This window comes from Dendrobates tinctorius, unplaced genomic scaffold (genome assembly GCF_039654945.1).
Source record: "Dendrobates tinctorius isolate UK_male_01 unplaced genomic scaffold, ASM3965494v1 ptg000178l, whole genome shotgun sequence".
Classification (NCBI taxonomy): Eukaryota; Metazoa; Chordata; class Amphibia; order Anura; family Dendrobatidae; genus Dendrobates; species Dendrobates tinctorius.
This window is the reverse complement of record NW_027361845.1, coordinates 2059731-2072500: the sequence shown is the minus strand read 5'-3', so window position 1 is coordinate 2072500 and position 12770 is coordinate 2059731.

Sequence of the window (12770 nt, the reverse complement as noted above, 5' to 3'; positions counted from 1 at the left end):
ATAATAACAGCGATATCCACAGTGTCCCCATAATAACAGCGACATCCACAGTGTCCCCATAATAACAGCGACATCCACAGTGTCCCCATAATAACAGCGATATCCACAGTGTCCCCATAATAACAGCGATATCCACAGTGTCCCCATAATAACAGCGATACCCACAGTGCCCCCATAATAACAGCGACATCCACAGTGCCCCCATAATAACAGCGACATCCACAGTGCCCCCATAATAACAGCGACATCCACAGTGCCCCCATAATAACAGCGATATCCACAGTGCCCCCATAATAACAGCGATACCCACAGTGCCCCCATAATAACAGCGACATCCACAGTGCCCCCATAATAACAGCGACACCCACAGTGCCCCATAATAACAGCGACATCCACAGTGCCCCCATAATAACAGCGACATCCACAGTGCCCCCATAATAACAGCGACACCCACAGTGCCCCCATAATAACAGCGACATCCACAGTGCCCCCATAATAACAGCGACATCCACAGTGCCCCCATAATAACAGCGACATCCACAGTGCCCCCATAATAACAGCGACATCCACAGTGCCCCCATAATAACAGCGACATCCACAGTGCCCCCATAATAACAGCGACATCCACAGTGCCCCCATAATAACAGCGACATCCACAGTGCCCCCATAATAACAGCGATATCCACAGTGCCCCCATAATAACAGCGACATCCACAGTGCCCCCATAATAACAGCGACATCCACAGTGCCCCCATAATAACAGCGATATCCACAGTGCCCCCATAATAACAGCGACATCCACAGTGCCCCCATAATAACAGCGATATCCACAGTGCCCCCATAATAACAGCGACATCCACAGTGCCCCCATAATAACAGCGACACCCACAGTGCCCCCATAATAACAGCGACACCCACAGTGCCCCCATAATAACAGCGACATCCACAGTGTCCCCATAATAACAGCGACATCCACAGTGCCCCCATAATAACAGCGATATCCACAGTGCCCCCATAATAACAGCGATATCCACAGTGCCCCCATAATAACAGCGATATCCACAGTGCCCCCATAATAACAGAGATATCCACAGCGCCCCCATAATAACAGCGATCTCCACAGCGCCCCCATAATAACAGCGACACCCACAGTGCCCCCATAATAACAGCGACACCCACAGTGCCCCATAATAACAGCGACATCCACAGTGTCCCCATAATAACAGCGACATCCACAGTGCCCCCATAATAACAGCGATATCCACAGTGCCCCCATAATAACAGCGATATCCACAGTGCCCCCATAACAGCGACATCCACAGTGCCCCCATAATAACAGCGATATCCACAGTGTCCCCATAATAACAGCGATATCCACAGTGCCCCAATAATAACAGCGATATCCACAGTGCCCCCATAATAACAGCGATATCCACAGTGCCCCCATAATAACAGCGATATCCACAGTGCCCCCATAATAACAGCGATACCCACAGTGCCCCAATAATAACAGCGATATCCACAGTGCCCCCATAATAACCCCTAAAAGGACCTGATCGATACCCTCGGGCATGACGAGGAGGGATATCGTCTCCTGATGATACGGAGACACCGAGAGTATTAACGGGGCGGTCTGGTGGGTAATTTGAGAGGGTAGAGTGGCTCCATTCACCACTCTGATGGTGAGTGGCTGGGGTAGTAAAACTAGAGGAATTCCGTGCCGTTGGGCGAAGGCAGACGACATGAAAATGCCCTCCGCCCCGGAGTCCACGCAAACCTCCACCGCCAGAGTGGAGGAGCCGAACTCAAGCGACCCCTCAAAGGTCAGCTTGGAGGAAAACTTTGCAGTGTCTAGTAGGCCTCCTCCAATAGCCACTAGACGCGAGCGGTTTCCTGGCCACTGTGGGCACCTGTTGGCTGGGTGACCAGACTGCTGGCAACTGTGACAGACCACGGGTACTCGCACGGACCGGTACCTGAATCCCGCGCGAGAATCCCCCATGACCTCTTGGAGCTCGGACGCCTGATCGGGAGGTTCCAGGTTTAACAAAACTGGGTGCCAACCTAAATCTCTGCCTACACTGGGACCGCTCCAACCTTCGCTCCGAAAAACGAAGGTCTATGCGAGTGGAGATGGTGATAAGCTCCTCCAGTGTGGCAGGAATCTCCCTGGTGGCCAGGGCGTCCTTTACATGGCCAGCCAGACCCCTCCAGAACACCGGACTGAGGGTCTTATCTGACCACTCCAGTTCTGAAGCCAGCGTCCGGAACTGGATGGCATAATGGCTGACCAGAGACGGGCCCTGCGATATTGCCAGCAGCTGGAGCGCGGTATCATGGGTGGCTCGCTGTCCCAGGAAGACCTGCTTCTGAGTGCCCAAGAACTGCGAGGCACTCTGCACCACAAGATCACCACGCTCCCACAGCGGTGTGGCCCACTCCAGAGCCCTGCCCGACAGGAGGGAAACGACAAATCCCACTTTAGCCCGCTCAGAGGGGAATTGTGCAGCTCCAGCTGTATAGCGCACTGGCTCACGAAACCCCTACAAGAGGCACTATCACCCGAGAACTTCTCAGGCAGCGGGAGGTGGAACAAAGTCGGGGCAGGGATGGCAGTGGTCATACGGGAGACAGCCTCTGTGGCTGCCTGGAGCGTGACTGCGGTAACATCGCAGCTGAGGCTGGACGCTCAAGAGCCGCCACCCTGCCCTCCAGCTGCCGGATGTACGCAAGGAGTCGCTGCTCGTCCGCCATTACTAGCCAGACCCTTGTGCTAGTATAATGTTAGGGCTGGCGTAACGCACCAAACAATAAATAATAGTAAGGTGTGTTCGCAGCTCGGGGTCCACCGTGCAGGGGTGTTAAACTGCTGCTTAGTAATGGTGGAAGTATAAAGCGGTGTAGGAAAGGTCACACGTGGGTTAACGCCACCCAGTGTGAACAGAAGCGAACTCTTAACTCACAGAGCCGCGCCACCGCTGAACAGAAATGCCGGGGCCTGTTTAGCTCACACATCCCGGCCACAGAGCGCACAGAAAGCGGTCACAGAACCCTAGCCCAAGGACACGGGGTCAGAGTCCCTCTAGACCTTCTGAGTGCGCGGCGTCGCACCTGCGGATGCCATTATAGATGCTGACTATGGAGTATCGAGCACGTGCACCGTGGCGTGCAGAGTCCCTGGTGAGGACTGATGCCTGACTCAGACTCCGTCCTACCTACACCTAAGCCTGGGCGCTTAACAGGCTAGGCTGCACAACACATGCGTACCAAGGGTAGGGGTTTCCAATGAGTCAGTCACCAGAAACATTCATACATGCATACATCACTCACTCCTCACAGTCTGATAATGCAGTCTATAACAGCACATGGGCGAGTGGCCATGCAAACCTTTTATAGCCCCGTCCTTCCGGGACCTTCCTGATGGTCCAATCCGAGCTGGAGAAGGACCTGAGCATGTGACCTCCGATCTCCAATGAGAGATCATCCCACGGGCATGCTCAGTGGACCGAAAGGAGGATTTAGTCCCTGGAGTAGCTCGCTGCTGACCAGCATGCATTGCTATAGCTGGGCCATAGGTGGCAACAGCAACCAAACCTACAGAGCTGGTCTGAGCAGAGCGCTGGGATTGACGAATCTGCTGAGCAGCCTCCTCTGGGGCCGAAGGGGAATGGGAGACTGCCGGATGCAAGTCTCAGGATTCCTGCTGTGCAGCGGCTGGAACCCAACACCTAACATTGTGTGTGTATGTGTATTGACAATGATGTCATAATAGGTTGCCATAGTGACGATGATGTCATGCTAGGTTGCCATGGTGACGATGATGTCAGAATGGTTGCAACCTATTATGATATCACAGTCACCATGGTATGGGATGGAGGATATGGGTATATGGGCACTGGACTATGGGATGGTGGATATGTATGATGGGTATATGGGCACTGGACTATGGGATGGTGGATATGTACGATGGGTATATGGGCACTGGACTATGGGATGGAGGATATGTGTGATGGGTATATGGGCACAGAACTAAGGGATGGAAAATATGTATGATGGGACTATGGGATGGTGGATATGTATGATGGGTATATGGGCACTGGACTATGGGATGGAGGATATGTGTGATGGGTATATGGGCACAGAACTAAGGGATGGAAAATATGTATGATGGGACTATGGGATGGAGGATGTGTATGATGGGTATATGGGCACTGGACTATGGGATGGTGGATATGTATGATGGGTATATGGGCATGGGACTATGGGATGGTGGATATGTACGATGGGTATATGGGCACGGGACTATGGGATGGAGGATGTGTATGATGGGTATATGGGCACTGGACTATGGGATGGAGGATATGTATGATGGGTATATGGGCACTGGACTATGGGATGGAGGATATGTGTGATGGGTATATGGGCACAGAACTAAGGGATGGAAAATATGTATGATGGGACTATGGGATGGTGGATATGTATGATGGGTATATGGGCACTGGACTATGGGATGGTGGATATGTATGATGGGTATATGGGCATGGGACTATGGGATGGTGGATATGTACGATGGGTATATGGGCACTCGACTATGGGATGGTGGATATGTACGATGGGTATATGGGCACGGGACTATGGGATGGAGGATGTGTATGATGGGTATATGGGCACTGGACTATGGGATGGAGGATATGTATGATGGGTATATGGGCACTGGACTATGTGATGGGTATATGGGCACAGAACTATGGGATGGTGGATCTGTACGATGGGTATATGGGCACGGGACTATGGGATGGAGGATATGTATGATGGGTATATGGGCACGGGACTATGGGATGGTGGATATGTATGATGGGTATATGGGCACAGGACTATGGGATGGAGGATGGGTATATGGGCACGGGACTATGGGATGGAGGATATGTATGATGGGTATATGGGCACTGGACTATGGGATGGAGGATGTATGATGGGTATATGGGCACGGGACTATGGGATGGAGGATGGGTATATGGGCACGGGACTATGGGATGGAGGATATGTATGATGGGTATATGGGCACAGAACTATGGGATGGTGGATATGTACGATGGGTATATGGGCACGGGACTATGGGATGGAGGATATGTATGATGGGTATATGGGCACGGGACTGGAGGATGGGTATATGGGCACGGGACTATGGGATGGAGGATATGTATGATGGGTATATGGGCACAGAACTATGGGATGGTGGATATGTACGATGGGTATATGGGCACGGGACTATGGGATGGAGGAAATGTATGATGGGTATATGGGCACGGGACTATGGGATGGTGGATATGTATGATGGGTATATGGGCACGGGACTATGGGATGGAGGATGGGTATATGGGCACGGGACTATGGGATGGAGGATATGTATGATGGGTATATGGGCACTGGACTATGGGATGGAGGATGTATGATGGGTATATGGGCACGGGACTATGGGATGGAGGATGGGTATATGGGCACGGGACTATGGGATGGAGGATATGTGTGATGGGTATATGGGCACAGAACTAAGGGATGGAAAATATGTATGATGGGATGGTGGATATGTATGATGGGTATATGGGCACTCGACTATGGGATGGTGGATATGTACGATGGGTATATGGGCACGGGACTATGGGATGGAGGATGTGTATGATGGGCACTGGACTATGGGATGGAGGATATGTATGATGGGTATATGGGCACTGGACTATGGGATGGAGGATGTATGATGGGTATATGGGCACGGGACTATGGGATGGAGGATGGGTATATATGGGCACGGGACTATGGGATGGAGGATATGTGTGATGGGTATATGGGCACAGAACTAAGGGATGGAAAATATGTATGATGGGATGGTGGATATGTATGATGGGTATATGGGCACTGGACTATGGGATGGTGAATATGTATGATGGGTATATGGGCACGGGACTATGGGATGGAGGATGGGTATATGGGCACGTGACTATGGGATGGAGGATATGTATGATGGGTATATGGGCACGTGACTATGGGATGGAGGATATGTATGATGGGTATATGGGCACAGAACTATGGGATGGTGGATATGTATGATGGGTATATGGGCACGGGACTATGGGATGGAGGATATGTATGATGGGTATATGGGCATGGGACTATGGGATGGAGGCTGTGTGATGGGTATATGGGCACAGAACTATGGGATGGAGGATAATCATTATAATTTGTTATAACTGACCACCACAGTTAGTTACTATAACCAGGCAGTGCCGGGCTCTTCAGGTAGTACAATATATAGATGAAACTGCTGTGTATATATATATATATATGTTACATAGGTGATACTGTTACCATACACACCAGTCTATATACCTTATACTAGTGATACTGCAACTGCTGTATATATGGTACATTATGAATATGATACTGAAACGGCTGTGTATAGTTGCAGCACCACCTATATAATGTATATACAGCAGTCGCAATGTGATATATTTAGCAGTCGTGGTGTCTCCTATGTTATATATATGTGTGACTCCTATGTGATGTATGCATCATAATATAGTATAATGCTGTCTTTATATAGTGTATAATGTAGAGTTGTGTATATATATAGTATATAATGTACAGATGTTTATATAGAATGTTGCTGTGTATATAGTGTGGAATCTACAATGTATACACTGGCACATCTCTACACAATATACTCAGCTATGCATGCTGGGTATACTTCTCCTGTCCGGTATACATGGTGTTAGGCTGTGTTCACACACAGCGTTTTTTTCGTGGTTTTTCCTGCGGATTTGCCAAAAAATCCACGGGAAAAACGTGAAAAAGAAGCTTCCCATTCATTTCTATGCATTTAGCACTTTTTGTGCACATTGATGCATTTTTTTACCGCAAAAAAATGCATCGCGGTAAAAAGCGCAGCATGCTCATTAATTTCGCATTTTTTTTCCACGTTTCTGGCTTTTTCCATGTGTCTAGAAACCGCGCGGGGGAAAAACGCAAAAAAATGCGCAGAAAACGCGCAGAACAAACGCGCGGTTTCTGGGAAGGGAGTCCTGTTTTTCAGCAGAAAATTTCTGCTACGTGTGCACTTAGCCTAATTCTCAGTGTCTGCTCATATTATGTGTGTGTGTATACAAGTGCCTCCTTATTGTGCCTATTGAAACAGCCACACCGCTAGTTTTCAGAGAGTCCAGTATTTCAGCTGATGTAATTTGTGGGTTTTTCTTTGCATCCCGAACAATTTTCCTGGCAGTTGTGGATGAAATTTTTGTTGGTCTACCTGACCGTGGTTTTGTTTTTACAGAGCCCCTGATTTTCCATTTGTTAATCACAGTTTGAACACTGCTGACTGGCATTATGAACTCCTTGGATATCTTTTTGTATCCCTTTCCTGTTATATACATTTCAACGACCTTTTCCCATAGATCCGTTGACAATTCTTTTGCTTTCCTTATGACTCACATTCCAGAAACGTCAGTGGCTGGATGAAGGATGCAAGAGTCTGTCTGGATCCCAGAAACTCACTCAGCTTTTATGCAAACACACTGATTACAAGCAAACAGGTCACAGGTGAGGATGGTACCTTTAGGAGCCATTCAAACCCATTTGTGTCAACTTCTGTACATGTTATCAGGCCAAAATCACCAGGGTATGAAAAATTTTGATCAGGGTCATTATAATTTAGAGAGAAAATGCAGTAGTTTGACAATAAATGGTTTCACCCAACCACTAACCATGAGTGGAGAAAAAGTTTTGGTGTCACCATTCATATTCTCTGAAAAAAGGCCAAGAAAGCAAAAATTCTGCCTGGGTATGTAAACTTTTGAGCACAACTGTATAAAGTGAAAAAAGTGGCAGACTCTTTATTAGCCTGTTGTGAGTTCATTTTCCCCTCCGTCACTGAGGCCTGGTGAACTCCCTATTCTAGTGAAGGAAGGTAGTGAGCCTGATTATCAGGCACCTGGGACTAATGAAGACGATTGGCTGAGTGGAGTCACTGACTGGATTTAAGGCAGCCTACGCCCTTTCTGCCCTGCGGGTGATTTCTCTGTGGACTCTTGGACACCAGTCTGATTCCTGCTCTCCTAAAGCTAAGTTTTCTGTTTTGCCTTTTTGCATCTAAGATTTGTTTTTGTTTTTCTTGCTTTTTGGATTCTGCCACTCCCTGCTGGAGTGTGCAGTGTTCCGTGAGCTCTGTCTTCTGAAAGTACCTGAGTGCTGATTTAGTTTTTGAAGCTTAGTTGCTTCAGGGCCATTTTTATATCAGCTTGTTGGCTTTTGTCTCTGATAGGGTTTTGGCAGATTGCAGACAGCAGCCTTCCTATCCGTTCCTATCTAGGTAGTTTTTGGGCCCCGTCTTTGCTCAGCCTGTCTTTCTGTCTGTGTAAGTGTTTTCATCTTGCTTCACCGTCATTATATGTGGGGGGCTGCCTATTGCTTTGGGGTCTGCTCTGGGGCAGTTAGATTTCCCCTTTCCCTCTTTAGGCCTATGTATCTCTCCGGCTGTGATCGAGGGGTCTAGGGCATCGTAGGAACCCCCCACGGCTACTGCTAGTTGTGTTGATAGGTTCAGGGGTCTGCAATCTGATAGTTGCCAACTTCTCTGGTTTTCAGGACTTAGCTAGCTTTTCTGTTTTTGCCTCCTATGGTGACTCAATCATAACAGAATCACCCGCCCAACCGCAGATCCTGGGGTACTCAATAGCAGGAAAGAATTGTGTTTAAAAAAAAAAAAAAGGTGTGTGTATATTCTTTCCTCTATATCTCTGAGGCCGTAGGGGGAATTTTTTTTTTCTCTCAATGGAGATAAAGCAAGTGTCTGATCGTGTGGAGCAGCTCGCTGCGGAAGTGCGGGGAATTTCCGCCTATCTTGCTCGTTCACATGCTGTTGAACCAAAGATTCCTACACCTGATGTATTTTTTGGGGATCGATCTAAATTTTTGAGTTTCAAAAATAATTGTAAATTATTTTTTGCTTTGAAGCCTAGCTCATCAGGGAGCTCCGCGCAGCAGGTTAAAATTGTCATCTCTTTGCTGCGTGGCGATCCCCAGGATTGGGCGTTTTCTTTGAAACCAGATGACCGTATTCTGACTAATGTGAACGCATTTTTTCAAGCCTTGGGGTTGCTGTACGACGAACCTAATGCTATTGATCAGGCTGAAAAGACCCTGTTAGCATTGAACCAGGGTCGAGAATCTGCAGAGTTGTACTGTCAAAAGTTCCGAAAGTGGGCGGTCCTTACTACCTGGAATGATAATGCCTTGGCTGCTCTCTTTCGGAAGGGTTTGTCAGAAGCCGTAAAAGATACTATGGTGGGATTTCCTGTTCCCTCTGGTCTGGACGATTCTATGTCTTTAGCCATTCAGGTTGATCGGCGTTTACGTGAACGCAGGATTACATGAGAGGTGTTGCCACCGGTTGAACAGACGTCTGAACCTATACAATGTGATAGAGTTTTGTCTAAGGCGCAACGTCAGGAATTCAGAAGGCGTAATAAGTAGAGTTGAGCGAAACGGGTCGAAAAATTTCAAAAGTCGCCGACTTTTGGCAAAGTTGGGTTTCATGAAACGAAACCCGACCCTAGGATGAGGTCGGCCACGAGGTCGGCGACTTACGCGCCAAAGTCGCGTTTCAAAAGTTTGTTTTGCGCTCTTTTTCAGCCAATCAGGATCCACGGACACTGAGGGCAACGTGATGACATAGGCACGGGTCACCACCATCTTTCAGAAGGGCATGCAAGTGATTGGCTTACTTTGGGGGGCGTCACAGGGGGTATAAAAGGGCGTGCACGCCGACCGCCATGTTACTCATGCTGATCTCAGAATAGGGAGAGCTGCTGCTGCTGCTGATTTTGTAGGGAGAGCGTTAGGCAGGGAAGAAGACACCAAAAACTGCTTCTGCTGCTAGCGATTTTGCCTGTACAACACATCAGTCACTGTGTGTGCAGTGCAAGGGGAGGCTATATAGTGGTGTATCAGTGGTGTTGGTTGTTGGGCTGCCTTCTAAGGCTTCCTGACATTCCTGCATTGCTGTTTACCCACTGCTCCGCAAACTGCTTTTTTAAAAGCAATCCCAATTTTTTGTCCTGCTGAGGTACTGAGCGTGCATTTTTTCACACCATACAGCGGTGTACGCTCCTCACACAGTACCGTGTAATGGCTGTTATCACAGCCACAGTGAAGCTATCAGTGTGTCACTCTGTGAGAATAAAACGAGGACATGTTCCGTTCTTGCAGACCTGCACTCTAGGGAGATTCCTATTCTGCCCAATTCTACATACACCTTGTAGTTTGTGATACACTAGCCAATTTCTGCCTGTGACATAGCGCTGTGATATTCATTGGGCCTCACACAATCCAAAAGTGTCCAGTGTCCACAAGTGTGTGCAGAAATTCAAAATCTCCCTTATCCTCTAGTCACTTTGGTCACAGCTGTGCCATCGAGCCTGTCACATAGCGCTCAGATATTCATTGGGCCTCACACAATCCAAAAGTGTCCAGTGTCCACAAGTGTGTGCAGAAATTCAAAATCTCCCTTATCCTCTAGTCACTTTGGTCACAGCTGTGCCATCGAGCCTGTCACATAGCGCTCAGATATTCATTGGGCCTCACACAATCCAAAAGTGTCCAGTGTCCACAAGTGTGTGCAGAAATTCAAAATCTCCCTTATCCTCTAGTCACTTTGGTCACAGCTGTGCCATCGAGCCTGTCACATAGCGCTCAGATATTCATTGGGCCTCACACAATCCAAAAGTGTCCAGTGTCCACAAGTGTGTGCAGAAATTCAAAATCTCCCTTATCCTCTAGTCACTTTGGTCACAGCTGTGCCATCGAGCCTGTGACAGAGTGCTCAGATATTCAGTGGGCCTCACACAATCCAAGTGTCCAGTGTCCACAAGTGTCTGCAGAAATTCAAAATCTCCCTTATCCTCTAGTCACTTTGGTCACAGCTGTGCCATTGAGCCTGTCACATAGCGCTCAGATATCAGTGGGCCTCACACAATCCAAAAGTGTCCAGTGTCCACAAGTGTGAGCAGAAATTCAAAATCTCCCTTATCCTCTAGTCACTTTGGTCACAGCTGTGCCATCGAGCCTGTCACATAGCGCTCAGATATTCATTGGGCCTCACACAATCCAAAAGTGTCCAGTGTCCACAAGTGTGTGCAGAAATTCAAAATCTCCCTTATCCTCTAGTCACTTTGGTCACAGCTGTGCCATCGAGCCTGTCACATAGCGCTCAGATATTCATTGGGCCTCACACAATCCAAAAGTGTCCAGTGTCCACAAGTGTGTGCAGAAATTCAAAATCTCCCTTATCCTCTAGTCACTTTGGTCACAGCTGTCCCATCGAGCCTGTCACATAGCGCTCAGATATTCATTGGGCCTCACACAATCCAAAAGTGTCCAGTGTCCACAAGTGTGTGCAGAAATTCAAAATCTCCCTTATCCTCTCGTCACTTTTGTCACAGCTGTGCCATCGAGCCTGTCACATAGCGCTCAGATATTCATTGGGCCTCACACAATCCAAAAGTGTCCAGTGTCCACAAGTGTGTGCAGAAATTAAAAATCTCCCTTATCCTCTAGTCACTTTGGTCACAGCTGTGCCATCGAGCCTGTCACATAGCGCTCAGATATTCATTGGGCCTCACACAATCCAAAAGTGTCCAGTGTCCACAAGTGTGTGCAGAAATTCAAAATCTCCCTTATCCTCTAGTCACTTTGGTCACAGCTGTGCCATCGAGCCTGTCACATAGCGCTCAGATATTCATTGGGCCTCACACAATCCAAAAGTGTCCAGTGTCCACAAGTGTCTGCAGAAATTCAAAATCTCCCCTGTCCTATAGACACCTTGTACCTTGTTTTACATTACTATATAGTTTGTTGGATTTTGTCTACATTTCTACCAAAAATGAGGAAGGCTGGTGGAAGAGGCCGTGGAATTGGGCGGGGGTTGGCAGCTGGTAATGATGGTGTTGGTGGTGGATCTGATGGTAGTGGCAAGAGCAAAATAGGACCGAATGCAGGAGGTGTTGAGCCTGCGTCATCGTCTGGCTACATAAGGCCTCGAAGGCTTAGTTTTCTAGGAGTTGGCAAACCGCTTTTAAAGCCAGAGCATCAGGAAAAAGTTTTGTCTTACATTGCTGACTCAGCCTCCAGCTCTATCGCCTCCTCTTCTTCAGTTGTAAAAAGAAAAAGCACTGAGTCGTCATTGGAGGCTCATGTTCATGAACCACACCTTTCCTTGTGTCCTTCACCCCAACCAAGATTGAAGGATGACGCAGGCCATACTACTGATTACTCCATGGAGCTGTTTTCACATACCATGCCTGGATTATCAAGTGAAATGGTGAATTACCCAGGCCAAGATGAATCTGACATGGAGTGCACTGATGCACAGCCGCTGATGGATGATTCTGCTGGTACATTCACTCAGAGCACTACATTGTCCTCGCAGTGTACAGAGCCAGATTCTGACCCTGATGAGACTCAGGTGCCCCTTCCCGCACACTATACCACCATACACGGTGACACAGAGGAAGGTGCACATGACATAGAAGAGGAGGTGATGGATGACCCAGTTGTTGACCCAGATTGGCATCCATTGGGGGAAGAGGGTGCTGCTTCCAATAGCTCAGATGAGGAGCATCCACAGCAGACATCGACATCGCAACAGCTGTTATCTGACAGGCCCGGAGCACTCCAAAGACAGGTTCCAAACATCAAAAGAGTTGCTGGACAGCTTGTCC